The following is a 17,461-nucleotide window of genomic DNA, read 5'->3' on the forward strand; positions in this document are numbered from 1 at the left end:
AGAGGAAATATTGTCATCAACAGTTTCCTATACTAATGAAATCAGTTCCAGTCTCCCTGTAAGTTTTCAACCCCCACCCTCCAAAATAGGTAGCTATTATATCAGATGCAGAAAGTTTATTACTAACTCCAGGACCCAGGAAGGTTGTTTAGAGAAGGTGGGAGCTTGCCCTTGATAGACTAAATAGTTTAATGTAAATAATCCAATGTGAATGTTCTACTGTGAATGTGGTTATATTAATTTTATATATATATATATATAGATATATATAGATATAGATATAGATAGATAGATAGATAGATAGATAGATAGATAGATAGATAGATAGATAGATAGATAGATAGATAGATAGATAGATATAGATATCACTGGTCAGTTAGCATTTGTTACCATGTGCCAGACACAGTGCTAAATGCTGAGAATGCAAAGAAAAGAAAAAAAGATAATTTTTTGAAATGTCCTCAAATGCTTACAACCTGATTCAGGAGACAACAAATAAACATGCACACACCTATGTATATGTATGTTTCTATATATATATAAATATATACAACATACATATATTCTATAAATAGTAAATGCTTTTCAGAAAGAACGTACTAGAATTTTAGAAGGATTTGTAAAGACTTCTTTTTGAAGATGAGATTTTAGATGGGATGGAAGGAAGGAAGTTACAGAAACCAGGAGGCAGAGAGAAGAAAGGAGAGGATTCTAGCTATGGAGGACTTCCAGAGAAAATGTCCAGAGTTGAAAAAAGAAATGTTTTATTCATGGAAAAGCAAAACAGGTCAGTGTCACTTCTTTGAAAAGTATGTGGCGAATATTATGACTTAAGAAGACCAGAAAATTATGAGAGACCTAGATTATTAAAGACTTTGAATACCAAACAGAATGCTTTATATTTTATCTCAAGGGTGATATGGAAATTCTGGAGTTCATTTAGTGCCCTCAGTAGTAATAAGTTACTTTAGAAGGAGTGAAGGATTGGGGAAAGATGAGATTGGTTCTTAATATGTCAAAGTTAAGATGTATACTAAATATTCAATTTAAAATATCTGCTAGGCAAAATAAAGTCTCATAGATATTTGGATATTTGAAACCAGGGGTCAGCAGAGAGGTTAGATTATGATATTAATGTAGAGATGATAATTAAAACTATAAGAACTGATGAAATCATACTGTTAATTAATACAGAGCAAGAACAAAAGAAGGCCCTAAACAGAACCTGCAAGATGCATTAAGTGGGCATGACCTGGATGAGGATCCAAAAAGGAACATGAAAAGGAATAGTCAAGTTTGAGGAGAGGTTAGAGAGCATAGTTTTCTGAAAACCTAGAGAGAGGAAAATCTCAAGGAGAAAGAGGATGATCAACAATGTTACAGGGTACAGAGGAGAATAAAGATTGAGAAGAGGATATTAATACAGAACCACAGAGCATGGAAACATAGTCCAAAAACAACGCTACATATTAGTAGATTTTTTCCTTGTTCACTTTTTTTTTATAATTTCCTCTCCTCACCTATCTCTTGATGTTTTCTTAATTTGATTTTATTGGTTATGAAAGTTAAATGTTTATGTGTTAATGATATGAACAAGTTAAATCCATGACCTATTTATTACTACTTTGTATAACAGTTGGAAACTTTTATCAAATTTTGAGGCTATTTTAATAATATCATATTACCTACAAATTCCCAGTACAATGCCTCATCATGGTGTAAAATTCATCTTGGGATTTCAGTATTATCTGGAATTTTCTGTCATTCTAGACAGGGTTCAACTACAATCTTGAAAACAGTCAGTATGTTTTCTGATATTCATCCTCCCTAGGGAGAGAGGCCTGTTGCTAGCAGGCTATTTAATTGATGATGAATTCTTTAACCATGATACCTATAGAACATCAAAAAATATGTAGGTTGATTCATAGCCCTGATTTTCCTCTTTCTAGTTCTGCAATATTAAAGGAAGGAGAGAATTCTAAGAGTCACAGTTTTTGGATTATCTATAAACCTTAATTTGACTTTTGGTTCACTAAATGTGAAATCTTTGTCTAATGATCAGTTAATCTATACACTTACTCAAGGAAATGAATAATATAAATTTTGACACTTTCACTATAAATGAACTGATAATAAAGAAGGAAGTTCCAGTTAAATAGAAATTTGAATCCGGGGAACTTGCCGGGAGAATAAAAAAAAGAAGGAAAGATTAATTTTATGTTACATCGAAAGAAAATGAGAAAAAATTCCATGGAATATTTGGTCATATTAAATTTCAGTTATTATGATAAGTATTTACAAAAATAATATCATAAAACAATGCCATCTTATGAACCAAAATCAGTTATGAAGGATGAAGAAGTCGAGAATTTTCTCCATGACTCCTCAATTTATATCAGTATGTATTTAGCTTCTTATTGACTTCAAATCAAAGCTGGGAATAGTTGAGAAAGGCAAGAAATATATTGGAAAAAATGAGTTGGGAATAAGAATTAATAGAAGCTAAATATTTATAGAATATATCAAAGTCTCACATCTTAATTTCATGAAGATTTTGTTTGAAAAAGTAATAGGTACACACTAAAAAATGGAGAGCACAGAATGGCATCACAGAAAAAAAATATAATGAAAAGGACATGAAAAACACATTAAATATATAGAGATTCCTGAAGCAGTTTTTGATTTAGTTTTAATATTGACTTGTTTGAAATGAGATAATTTTATTATAAAGCTACAGTATTTATAACAATAATAATAACTATGAGAAAAGTATATATTATAGTATGAAGTTTTATCCTGAACTATTCAAAAAAGTTATTGATAATGAAAAATTGGTAATTAATGGAAGCACATTATGTGTGTTAAAAAGGATAGTAATACGTGTTATAATAAATTCATATAGAAGCTGAAACTATGTACATAAAGTTCCATAAATTGAGACTAAAAAAGCTTTAATAACTTATGAAATACTCAAATTAGTTGTTGAGAGAGATGGTCACTAAAATAATCCTTGTTTGCAATATAAATTTTTTATGTAATTATGAATAAGGATAATGAATGATTATTATTTTTAATCTTCCATTTTGAGAACTTTTGCCTCATAAAATGAAGTGATATTATAGAGAGTAAAATAAGTTTAAAGAAGCTTGGCAAGAGGCTCAACTAAGCAAAATTATCTTGAGGTAGAGGAGGGTAATAAACAAAAAGAAACATGAAAAAAGAAAATTGAAGATTCCTATAAGAAACTACTTTCATTAAGGACAAAAAACATCACACACTACTTAGCACAGTGCCTGGCACAGATTAGGCAATTAATAAATAATTATTGACTGACTCCACTGAGTCTTTAATATCCTAGTCACAGATGTGCTTATAGAGAAGGTGGTAAAGAGATAAAAGATGGGAAAAGTTACCAGATTAGACCAACTCTTTTTTTAAAAAATATCTTTACCTTCTGTCTTGGAATCAATAGTGTGTATCACTTCCAAGATAGATAAATGGCAAGGACTAGGCAATGGAGGTTAAGTGACTTGCCTAGGGTCACACACCCAGGAAGTGTCTGAGGTCAGCTTTGAACCTAGGACCTCTCATCTTTAAGCCTGGTTCTCAATCCCTGAGCCATCTACCTGCCCCCTAGGCTAAGTCTTTATAGATAAATAAATGTATTGACATATGCAATATAGTTGTGAGAGTTGTGAGGGATAGCTTTACAAGATATCATATTTTACCTAATTTGCAAAGATCTTATGAACATCTAATGAGATCATTTATAGAAAGTACTATATAATCATTTATTGAATATATATGTAATAAACATGTTACATACATATATATGTAGATATGCTGATTTTATTATTTTTTGAGAGAGATGATTAGATACTATCTTACCTTGATTTAGGTCAGTGCATTAGATAGTAATATTTAACTCAAAAAGAAGTGGAGGTCACTATACTGCACCTTAGAATCCTTGTAGGCTAGATATTGACTGTGTTTCTAAAATGCCATATTATCTATATGATTCTATTTTTACTTATTTTATTAAGTATTTCTCAGTTTCATTTTAATCTAGTCTAGTCTGGATGTCATGAATGTTGTGCATTGTACATATTGTCCCAAAAGCTTTGTATTTCACAACTTTACATTAAATGATTTCTCACAGTCTCTGTTAATCTTAGAAGCTCCAAATAAATGAATCCAGTATTACATTCTGAAAGTCAACAGTCTAGAATTATATTTTTCTCTGTCTTTGTTGGGGAAGGCAAGATATGTGGATGAAGGAAATAATGCAAATAAAATCCAATATGAAAATTTGTGGAATTTTAATTTGACCTTCCAAAGGTAAAATAACAATTTATAGTAGATAGATAGTCAGACACACATCAAGGGTGGCGAAATGATGCAATTTTTAGCACCCAGGTAGTTCAAAACCTTAAAGGTAATAATAAGAAAAAAATGGCACTACGAATTATATTTCTATTCTAATTAAAATCATACATATTTGGGAAATACAAATTGTTATTGTAATTCATTTACTCAAAAGGTATTGTATCTAATATATTCAAACATTCCCTATCACTCCTATTCTATACCTCAATAAACTTCTACATATTCACCTTTATTCTCTTTCTTCTCCTTGCACTTCTCTGTAAGGAAGAGGTAACCCTTTTATTTATCAAATATAAAACCTTTATTTGTGCCCCTCCTACCTTCTGTAAGAACTTTCTTGCCCCTTTAATCATTCTTTCTCTATCATCTTCAATCTCTCCTTATCTATTGGCTTTTCTATCTTTAGATAAAAGATACTTGTTTACTGTCTTAAAAACTAGCATATAAACTTTACCTTGATGCTGACATTCTCTATTGCTATCATTTTCTATCTTTCTTCTTAAGGTCAGACTTCTAAAATAACATTTCCTCACTTTCCATTCAACCATCCAAAATGACTACTTAACTGAAATTAGTTTTTCCAAGATTATCAATAATTTAAAAATTCCTATTTAATAACTTTTTAGTCTATTCTTAAATTTTCTGCAGCTCTTCACACTGTGGACCCCCAACCTACCATTCTATATTCTCTCAATTAATCAACAAGCTTTTATTAAACATCTACTGTTAGCCAGAAAAATTCTGGCTGCCCTTCTATCTGACTTCTCTTTCCCTAGATCATAATATGAAATGGCTTTTACTCTGGTCTTTTTTTCTGACTGCTTTATCCTTTTCCTAGTCTCATTCTGTAATGAGATCCTATAAGGTCAAGCATCATCTCTCATTTCTAAATCTAAAAACCTAGACCTAATTTTTCATCTGAATACCAGTAATGTATCATCAACTGCCTCCTAGAAATCTCCTCTTGGTTGTCTTATTAGCATATTCAAATCGGAAATGATTATCATTATGCCTAAAACTCAGCCTTCAAATTTCCCCATTTAAAAAAAAAACATTTGATTAATTTCTTTTAAGTCATTTAAAATTCTTCTATCTCCCTCCTCCTCTCTAATCGAGAGGTCATTCCTTTTACTTATTCTCAGAGAATAAAGGTAAGAAGAGAAAAATCAATAAAACCAATCAATACTTTGAAAAAATGGACATTACTATGTTTTCTTTCTCAATATGACTAATATGGAAGTTTATTTTGCATGATTGCACATGTACAACCTGTATCAAATTGCTTCCCTTCTCAGGGAGTGGGGGAGAGGAGGGAAGGAGGTGAAATAATTTGAAACTCATAATTATAAAAAGAAATATAAAAATTGTCTTTTACATATAATTGGAAAAAATAAAAATTTTGAAAAGCCTGACAATATATACAAAGTCCCACATCTGTGAGCAATCTGCCTCTAAAAGCAGTCTTTTTCTAGATCTTCTTTGGTATCACACTTATTTTTGTTACAACTCGTATGTGTGTGTGTATATCAGTATCCTTTCCATTTGTATTATAGCCTTGTGCATATTGTAATGTTTTCTTGGCTCTGCTTGTTTCACTTTGCATCATGTAAACTCTTCCATGCTCCTCTGTATTCATCATTCTTTCCATTTCTTATTGCATGGTAATATTCTGTTAAATTCATGGACCACCATTCATCTGCATTGTGATATACTACCCAGTATAAGAATCCCTTTTTGAAAATACCCTATTTTAAAATCTAACTATCCTCTAGGTTACCCAGTTTTATGTCCTTGGAATAATATTGTTTTTCTCCCTACTTCATTCAAAATCCAGCCATACATCAAGGCACTTGTATATTTTCACAATCATTTCCTTTTCTGTTCCCTCTGGTAACTGTTTCTGGATTTTAGCCCCACATCAGCTCTTACTTGTATTATTATTACTAGCCTTTTAAGAAAAATACTTACCTTCTGTCTTAGACTCAATACTAAGCATTGTCTCTAAGGAAAAAGAGCAATAAGGGCTAAGCAATTATCTAGGAAGTATCTGAGGCCACATTTGAACCCAAGATCTTATGTCTCCAGAGCTGTCTGTCCATTCCCTAAGCCACCTAGTTACATATACCTTTTAATTAATCTCTCTGCTTCCAGTGGCCTTCTTTCAATATATTTGCTGAAATAATCTTCCTAAAGTACAAAGTTTACCCTGTTACTACTGTACTCAAAAATCTTTAGTCACTTCCCATTTCCTTTTGGGAAAAGATAAAAACTCTTTTTCTTAGTATTTAAGATTCTATGTGATCTGACTGCTGCCTTTCTCTCTAGCCTTATTATATATAACACTAGTTAATGAACTTAAAATTTTATTTAAATGAGGCTAATTTTTCTAAGACTTGAAACTCCACCTACTGACTCCTTGCATTTGTACAAGTTACTTCCCATACCAGTATCTAGAATAAACTTCATCATCTCTTATCTTTCATCAGTTTTATTGTCCTTCTAATCTTAGTCCAGGTTTTCCTTCTTGATGAAGGCTGTCCATATTCTCTCAATTTTTGGTATTATCTCCTTCCTTAATTTACATTATATTATATTTATTTGTTTAAATGTTGCAAAGTCCCAGTATTCTGGGACTTCCTTGAGAGCAGACTGTTTTGTTTTTACCTCTCTATGCTCAGTATATAGCATCTTACCTTATCACATAGTAACTACTTAATACATGTTTGTTAAATTGGATCGGCCTGAATTTTGGAACAGTATGCTAAGGAATTTGCAAAATACAAAATTATATGATACATGGTGCCTCAATTCAAGAAATTTATCATCTAGGAGACACAAAACCAATAATATACATTTTAATAAAAACACTTATTACAATGTCTGACCCATAAAGGGCACTTAATATATGTTTATAGATTGACGTCATGGTTGATTGAATAATGTAAACATTCATCATTCTTAGTATAATATACTTAATACAATAAATAATTATAGCATAATGTTAGTAATTAATATTAATATTTTGGTGTAAGTATTGTGGGGCTTTGTTGACTCCTTTGTTAAATTTTTTCTACATCCCCTGGGTTATTTAGATCACCAGAGGCGTATTAATAAACAATCCCAAAACATATTTTAGACATATAACAGTAAAAGAAAAAAAAGAGCTTTTGATTTTTTTTGTTCTAGTTAACACGACAGGCTTATTGCTATTTAGGTCTTCTATTTATTATCAGTGTGACTATATATGTGACATTTTATTTCCCTGAGTTTTCGTTTTCTTATATATAAGAATAAGGTGTTTGATTTACATGGTCTCTAAGGTCCCTTTAACTTTTGGTTTGTGATCCTTGGTAAAGCATCCTGAGCAATCTAATCATTTTCATCTACTGGGGAATGGGAAGAAGAAAACTTTCCATTATTACTGAAAGAAATACTTTTTAGGGCCCTCAAAATAATCATCTTTTCCTCTTTCCCCATTGCAATCAATCAAACCTATGTCAGACAGATCAGTGTTCCTTCTGATTTGTAGAAAAAATTAGCTGACAGGATAGTTCTGATTTTACATTTCCTGCTATTATTTGAAGCCCTTTTCATGTCTCTTTTTCCATAGTGGATCTGAAGCAGAGCCGACCACCATCTTTTAGTCAACAACATTGTCATCCTTCAGACTTTTCTTCTCCCAACTGTGTATTATCTATTCTTTCAATCTTTCTTTGTAAATCACATTTTCAGCTCATAATTTTGGCTACTCTTACATTAGTTTTCTGCATCTTCTTAAAGTCCTTTTAATTTATAAAACCTGTTAAAATGTTCTAGCAAAACCTTTGTTAGTGTAGAACATCATGAGTGTATTTCTTTGTTTCTATCTGATTCTGTATGCCAGCATTATACCTGCTTCCTCAGTAGCAGTAGCAGTTTATAGAGCTGGCAGAGCCCAGGAAACATCAAACCCCAAAATACAAATCCAGGATCATCTCTCAATAAAATGACATAACTGACATCACTAAAGCACCTGAAATTGGATAGATGGAAGATGTTACATGCTCTAGACTTGTAAAGGCTCTTCATTGTACTTGCAGAGTCTGGGATAAATAATGGGTTGGAGAAGGGGATATATACATTCTCTCTCCATATGGGATGAGAGTCCATAATTTGCATGTAGAGCTCTGCAGTGACTACAGAATCACTTCCTATCTAAACACAAGTTAATATTTACTAGCAAATAAAGTTGACTCCTTGTTTCCTCAGGATAATATAAGCCAGCAGAAAGAATTCAACAAGTGTTTTTGGTTCAACTTTTGTGTAAGCAGGTATTTAACCTGAGATCTGTGAACTTGAATTAAATATATATATATGCATATATATGTATAGATACATATATTTTGTTAACTTTTTCAATTTAATTGGTTCCTTTTGTAATCTCATTAAAAATAAACATTTTAAAACACACAATATCTTGAAAAAGCAATTTTCATAGAACTAACAAAGGAGTCCATTATTAAAAAAAGATTAAGAAACTCTGGACTAAAAGAATATAAAATATTAAAAACATATTCTTAGAATTTGCATAGTTTGGAATATCACCAATTCTAATATCATTTTGAGTTCTGTCCACCCCCATCACATTCTTTAATTCCATGAAGTTTGGAGTATGATAGAGTAGAGGGGAAACAATAATTTTATTTGGAGTAATTAATGTTGCTTTCAAGTATATTCACTGGGACTCTGGCTATACTCAAATGCTTGGAGCTCTCTAGGCTAGATACAATAAATACTCTCTATATCAGCTCTTGTTCTTGTGACCATGTTGTGTGACTCCTGAATGAATTTTCCTGATATGCAGGATCTTCCTTTTGCAAAGTTTCACAAAATGGGCACTTAAAAAAAAGGGGGAGACTATCCCAGGAAATATAGGAAATATGGTTAACTAGCAGTTGAATATATGTCTAAATTAAAGTTCAGTGAGTGAGCTTTCAGGGACCTCAGTGGCCATCTAATTATAATAGCTAAGATTTATATAATGGTTTAAAGATTGCAAAGGACTTTACATATATTATCTCATTTGATCCTCATAACAACCCAAGGAGGTGGCTATCATTATTATCCCATCTTACAGATGATGACACTGGACCTGAGCTAGGTCAATTGACATGCCCAGGATTACACAGCTAGTAAGTGTCTAAGACTGAAATTAAAATTAGGCCTTTCTGACTCCAACACCAACACTGTAAATATTAAACCACAGAGTTTTCGTTTTCCTTTTTGTCCAACTTATAACAGAAACCTCCATCACATAATTATTGCGCATTGGCTTAGACTCCAGGTGAAGACCTTACTTTAAGTGTTGCTTCTCAAAATGGTTTCATTCATATGGTACATCGAATTGTTACTTGTTTTTTTTTTCTTCTGTTATTCTTATATTGAATTGCAAATCATCTCTGCCTCTTTTTGCTGGATTTGGTGCCATTAATTTGTTTTGATTAGAATGCCAATCCTCTCTCTTTTCTTTGGCAGATACTGTTAATAAGAAAAAACATGAAGTTTTACTGATTTCTTATTGAAACAGATACATTTGGGAGGCAGCTCAGTGTCCTGTGGTTATTCTGTGTGCTTTGTAGCTGGTGGACAGATGGTTGATCTCTCACTGTGTCCTCATTTCAATTGTATCTCTCTAATTGGCTCCCTTTCCACATTGCCTTACACCTGTGTTAATCATCAAGATTTTTATTTCCTTACTGATAAACACTTCCTTCTCATCAAGAACTCATGGCTCCAAGTAGACTTGAAATATCTTTGGTTATACTCCACAATCATTAAGCATAGCGTTCTCTGCATTAACTCTGCTTGAGCCCTTGAGTGCAAATATATTTTGTTAAAATTTTGTTATTTTCATCTTGTAAATTATGAAATTAACAAACTATCATTCAGAAGTAAATTATATATAAGGCCTCTAACTCTAAAAGAGAACCTAATTTAAAAGGATTTCTCTTCCTACCACCTCCCCAAGAAAATTAGCATTTCAAATGTTTTCTTCCAATTTCTGAGAAATTAAGGTAATCTAGAGGTTGTTTTTGGACATAGCCCCAGTTCGAGAGTCTACATTTCCTTTGAATTAATATTGCTGACTGCTTTAGAGCTAACATTTCACTTATGGTGAAAGAAATAGGGAAGATAATATCAGGACCTGGAGACAGTTTTCTGTTAGGACAGCAGTTCATTAATACTGTGTTCCAAGGACAGGGAAAAATAAAAAGTGGTAAAGACTATGTTCATTGTTTGAATGGACATTTATGGTGCTATAGCTTTAGAGAATGTAGTGGAATATTTTCAGTCATCACCAGAATCAAATATTGTCATAACCCAACAATAGTGGAAGAAGAAATTATTATATATTTACCTAATGAAATTTATCAAGATAAGCTCCACTGGAGGTGTTTTTAAAGCAATATTTAACCTTTTTATGTGTGCTATTGGCTACTTTAACAGTCTAGTGAAACTGTGAAACCTATAGGTGTATATTAAAATATTTTAATTCATAATATAAAATTTTTAATATTCAAATGGAAAAAATATTGCAAAAAAGATAACGTTTTCTCCATCAATTTTCATGGAATCCCTGAAATAAAATGGTTTGGATCCAGAGGGAAGAACCCTTTTTCTAAATAGTGTAAGTGGTATGAAAACTCACTCATTATTCCTCTTTTAAAGTTTCCAGGTAGATATCCTATTTGATAGTGAAACATATTAATAAAAATGACAATAATGTTAAAAATCTGCCTTAGATACTCACTAATTATATAACTGAACAAGTTGGTTGGCCTTTTTGGATTCCATTTCTCCATCTATAAAATGAGAATGTTAGCTCAACCACTAAAATGCTTTCTAGCCTCAAAACTATGATTCATAGTCACCTAAATAGTAAAAATCACAAATAGGATTTGAATGTGATCTTCTTGATTCTGACTTCAGCACTCAGTGTGCTACATCATAATATCTAAAGGTACCTGAAATATAAAGATAAAAATATAATAGTTCCACCATCAACAACTTTACATTTTCCTCGGGGACAAAGACATAACATGTCCAGAAATAAATATTGCTAAGAAAACTGAGAAGGGGAAAAACATAAGCAATGGAAGTAAATGGTAGAAGTCATCATGCCACTAACATCACCTGGAAGGAGACTTCAAGCAACTCAATATTAGTAGGAGACAGAGATGAGGATATCATGCATTTCCAACTTAAGGAATAGCTTAAGTGGACAAATAGGGAGGTGAGATGAAATATTGAATTCAGAAAATAGCTAATAGTCCAATTTTACTGGAATATAGAGATGCTGAAGTGGAAAGATGTAATATGGGTGAATAAGTGCATAAAATCTGATACAAAATCCTAATTTCCAAATTATTTATAGTCTGTTAACAAAATGTATGTAGATATTAACAAAATAACAACAGCAGCAACCCTTTTTATTCTGTATGCACTATCAGATTTTGTTGCTCCTAAGTTATTAAATTTTATTAAATTCAATAAATATTTATTAACTGCTTTCTATTTGTTAAATATTGTGCCAAGTATTGGAGATTTAAAAGACAAATGAAAGGCTTACTTATTTGAATGGGAGGAAAATAAAATGGATTAGTAAATACAAAATAAATTCAAAGCTGTGAGTGTATGTATCAGGGTAAAAGTACCATTAATTAATTAAGGTAATAAGGGAGAGACCTCGTGTAGAAGGTGACAGTGGTTGAGTTAAGCCGTAAGGATGTTAGATTTACCAAAGTTAAAACACTTGAGGGAGTATATTCATTCCAGGCAATGGTAATAATGACAGATGGAATGCCAAGTGTGGGCAACAGTAAGTAGGCCAGGTCGGCTGGAAGAGATTTTGTGAGGGCAAGAAATGTGGCAGAGTTCTGAAAATTTAGGCTAGATCTAGTTTGTGGAAGATGATAAGTGCCAATAGAGTAGTTTATAGTTTATCTTAGCACCAATAGAGAGTCTATGAAATGTTTTAAACAAGAGAAGAACTATGAAAAAGGACTATGGTTTTGGATATTAGTTTGGTAGCTATGAGGAGAGACTGGATGTAGAGAAAGTGATTAGTTGGCTATTCCAATAATAGGTGAAAGGTAATTGAGAGGCAGAATGAGTGTAGTGTGTTTAAAGTGAACAGAACTGGACACATATGACAGATAGGTGGCACTATAGATAGGTTTCTGGATTTATAATCAGGAACACTTGAGTCCAAGTCCAACCAGAAATTTCTTATGTTCATGATCCAGGGCAAGTCACTTAACTTCTGTCTCAGGTTTATCATCACTAAAATGGGGATAATAATAATAATAATAACACCTATCTCCCAAAGTGCTATGAATTTAAAATGGATGATATTTGTAAAGCACTTTGTAAAGATGAAAGGACTACATAAATGCTAGATATTATTGTTATTAAGGAGTTAATAGTTGAATTAACTACTTGAATTTAATGGTGCTGCTTTTGGTGGCATTATTTCTGTAATCGTCAAAGACCTGGAAGAAAGAGTGAGTCTGACAAATGTGTGCTATTCTGTATCACTTAAATCCAATTCACTCACATATCAAAACATTAGCCCATTAATGACATTGACCCATTTAGAAAACAAAGGATGAGAGCAGTGGGTGTAGAGGCTGGTGATGCTGGTGACTGAATTGGTAAATACTGAAGAGATCAGGCCAAAATGGTGAAGAAATTCTCGAAGCTCACCAACCAAACCCTAAATGATGACATAAAACCAAAAAGCAGAGCAACGTAACCAATAGAAAAAGGGATGAAAGCATTGCTCCAGCTCAGTACAAGGTTGACAGACAGAAGGAGGATCATCTCACTGCAGTAGCAAGAGAGAGTGCTGAACAAGCCTCAGCTGAACTTGGATGTGATCTAGCACTAGTGGCATAGAAAAAAGAACAGCTGCTTCAGACCAGCCTCAGCAAGTTAAGAGCAGAAACCAATGCAATCCAGTGGCATAAAAGCAGTCCTGCATTGTCCAGCTGACAGAGGCTGGGAGCAATCCAGTTGAGGCAGCAGTGGGAAGAATTCAGCCCAACAAAGTCCAGTCTTGGCAGAATTGGGCAGAACCTAATTTGAATCAGCTGAACTGGACAGCTACAAACCTCCACACAGCAAGGCAACCAGGACACCTCTGAAGAGTGCTGAATGTGAGACCAAGACAGCTGAGCTGATCCCAAGCACAATATAAGCTCAAAATAGTACTCCCTCAATTCTAGGAGTTAAACTTCAGCATATAGACAAAATCAAAAGAAAAAATAACCCCAAATGAGCAAGAGACAGAGAAGATGCCTGATGCTAGAAAAATATTGCAACAAGAGAGATGACCAAAAAAACAGGCTCAGAAGAGAACAGCAATACAGAAGTGAAAACAACGAAGCCTCAAAGGAAATTGTGAAAGGAAGTTAAATCCAAAATGAAATCCTGGAAGAACTCTAAAAAAGAGGCAAAAACAAAAAATAATAAATTTAGAAGGAAAAATTAGAAAAGAAAATGTTAGAAAAGTCAACAGCTTAAAATAAAAACTTATAATAAAAACAGTTCCTTACAAAAGGAAAGAAAATAATACTTCAAGCAGGAAAATAACTCCCTAAGAAAGGAATTACAGATCTCTGGAAGTTTGGAATTCTGATCTGCAATGCTAAGCTGATTGGGTATTCTCACTAAGTTTAACATCAATATTGTGAGACCTCGGAGGAAGGGAGCCTAAGGAATTGCCTAAGAAAGAGTGAACCCACCTACATCAGAAACAAAGCAAATCAAAGGTCCAGTACCAATGAGTAGCAAGATGAGACCTATGAATGACTACTCCATTTTCTGTCTGGGTAGGGACAACCAATATTTATTATATTAATAATAGTTTAATATAAAATTCTAAATAATATGCAAAATGACTTTTTAATCAAGGGCCCTACTTTTTAATAATACTATATATAAAAATTTTAATGAAACATTCTAATTTCTATTCCAAAGGAATTTTAGGCTTTAAATTGATTTTTTTGTCATATTTCTTCCCTATGAACCAAATTATTCGGAGGTATATTTGAAATTTTTCATAAATGTTGAATTTTAAACTAGGAAAGGAGCTCAGAAATATAGGTGATTTCTAGGACAACTCCCACATGGTATATTTGAAGAAACTGGGGAGGATAAGGTGTTTGCCTTAGGTCAGGCAGCTAGTAGTGACAAAGATGAAATTAGAATTCTCTTGTCCTGTCCTATTTCTACTAAAACTCACTGCTTTCTCTCCAAGTTACAAATGGTTCCTTTTTATATCTTTAAGGATGAGGTTTCTTTTAGCTTAGAGTTTTGAAATGCATTATAGAAATAAATACAAACCTTTTGTCCTTGAATGCCAAATAATCTGTATTTGCTTTTACCTCACAGAGACCAATTAAGCACAACTGTTTTGACCTATTAATTATTTATGGATGACTTCCTCATGGTTGAATTTACTTGAAAACAAAGTGCAACTATTTCTAAGAAGTCAGGGAAAGATAATGAAGTGGAAATGTAAAGTCAGTTTGTATTTATATTATCTTTTAAGGGACAAATCATTCGAAGCCCTGCAATTTTTGAGAAATTTGGAAAGAGTCAAGGACAACATTAAAATGTCAGTTAGCATTGCAGAAATATTCATTGATGCAGAAGAATTTTTTTTTATTTATGTATACCATTTGTTAGAAATGAAATTCACCTCAACAATTATTTAAAGTAATTTTTGTGTGTATATAAAATGCACTTGTGTGTTTGGATATATATATATATACATATATATGTATATATGTATTTCAAATTACAAAATATCATTTACCATAATATAGTGGATGCAGAGAGAAGAAATTGAATGGACAAAGAGAATTAAACAAAACAAATGTTTATTGAGAGTCTACAATTTAAGGGTCCTTCACTTGGTACTAGAGAGCAGGATGAAAAAAAATTATATAGTATTTACTCTATACCAAACACTAGCCTAAGTGCTGAGAAATATTTTCTAATTTGATCTTTACCACAACCCTGGGAGGTAGGAGATATAATTATTTCTATTTTATATGTGAGGCAACTACCCTCATTATAGGAAGATAGGCATTTTATTCCTTCCTGAGTCCCTCTCACTCTTCACAGAAACTCCTCCACAATCTCTCAGCTGAAAGCATTGCTTCTTTGCTGCACTTTTTTCTTCCATTCTTTTCATTCCAAAATTCTTTGAGGTTGTCTCCCATTCTCTCTTCATTCCCTCAAATCTCTGACAAAAGATGGTTCTCTTTTTCCAGGTCAACTGGTTCCTCTACACATGCCCTCAATCACCTATCTTCCCACTGTCTACATTAGATTTCTTCTTTGGTTGTCCTCCCTTGCTCAAAACTTCAACTTTTCCATAACAACTATTCCTTTACTGTATGCAAATATGTCTATCTTCCTCATAAAAAAATCCCTAGACCCTACATCCACCTAAGTTACATATTGTTGTTATTACTCATTTTTTTCCTCAGCCAAATTGCTTAAAAAATTCTGTACTTACTACCCCCATTCCCCCCCCTCTAATTCATCAATCACAAAATCCAGGTGCTATGGTAGATAAAGTAATATGCTTGAAGCCAGAAAGACTCATCTTCCTGTGTTCAAATTTGGCTTCAGACACTTACTTACTTACAGACTCTAGGCTAGTCACTTAACCCCCTTTGCCTTAGTTCCTCATCTGTGCAATGAGATGGAGAAGAAATTGGCAAACTCCTTCAGTATCTTTGCCAAGAAAATTCCACATGGGATCACAAAGATTTGGACACAATTTTTTTAATTAGAAAAAATATATACCCCCATATATATACATACATATATATACCCCAAATCACCTTAACCCTTTGCAATTTAGATTCCTACATCATTACTCAACTGAAACTGCTTTCTTCAAAGTTAATAATGATTTCTTTACTGATAAACATGATGTTTTCCTAATACTAATACTTTTTGACCTGTTTACTGAATTTGACATTGCTGACTGTATGCTCTCTTCTTTCTAGGTTCTCATGATTGCTATCTCCTGGTTCCTTTCCTCCTTGTCAAATCTTTCTCAGTCTAATTTGCTGGCTTATCATATATACTATTCCCCTTTACTTTGGGTACTCCCCCACATTTCTGCCTTGAGTCCTCTTCTTTTCTCCCTTTATGTTCTCTCTCTCTCAATAAACTTATTAGAACCCATAAGTTTATGCAAATGACTCCTTGATCAATATATCCAACCCTAGTCTCTCCCTTGAGTATAAATCCTTTTTCACAAATTAGCTATGAGGTATTTCAAACTAAATGATCTAGACTCAATTCAGTATGTCTACATTTGAACTCATTAATTTTCTAAATCATCCCTCCTTCCAACCTTGCTTATTTCTTATTCCATCATCCTTCCAGTGACCCATATTTATTATTCTTAAAATTATTCTCAATCTTTTTTACCCCATATATCCAATTGGATAGCCAATGTAAACTATTTCATCCTTAGAATATCTCTGGCACCTTACCCCTTCTCTCCATTCACATTGCTAGCAATGCTGTCCAGGCTCTTACCACCTCCCCCCCAAATTATTGTGGCAGATTCTTAATTGTCCTTCTCACTACTCGAATGCATCCTACATACTATAATGAGAGTCATTCCTTTGCATACATATTTGACCATGTGGCTGTCTTCCCATTGACACTGGGATAAAATGTTTTATATCTTAGGTTAATGTTTAAACCAATATATGACCCAGGTACAATTACCTTTCTAGCATTTCTCTCTCTTCTCTCAATCTGAGATCTAGTCAAACTGGCCTTCTCTCTCTTCTTCACTCACCACATTCCATCTCCTTTTTCTACATCTTTGTACCAGATATCTGTTTCCATCCCCATGCCTTAAATGTACTTTCTTCTTGCTTCCATTTCATGAAGTCTCTCTTTTCCTTTGAGATGAGGCTCAAGAACCATTTTTCTGCAAGAAGCCATTCCTGAGAGACAAATTGCTAATGCCCTCCCTCCTAAACTACTTTAAAAT

At 32.9% G+C, this 17,461-nt stretch overlaps 1 protein-coding gene across 1 annotated transcript in view; it reads left to right on the forward strand.

The window, feature by feature from the left end:
* Nucleotides 1–17,461, forward strand: part of HCN1 (hyperpolarization activated cyclic nucleotide gated potassium channel 1) — a 641,980-nt gene that overhangs the window by 572,432 nt on the left and 52,087 nt on the right. The window lies entirely within an intron of this gene.

The sequence above is a fragment of the Gracilinanus agilis genome, chromosome 1 (assembly GCF_016433145.1).
Source record: "Gracilinanus agilis isolate LMUSP501 chromosome 1, AgileGrace, whole genome shotgun sequence".
In the NCBI taxonomy this organism is placed as follows: Eukaryota; Metazoa; Chordata; class Mammalia; order Didelphimorphia; family Didelphidae; genus Gracilinanus; species Gracilinanus agilis.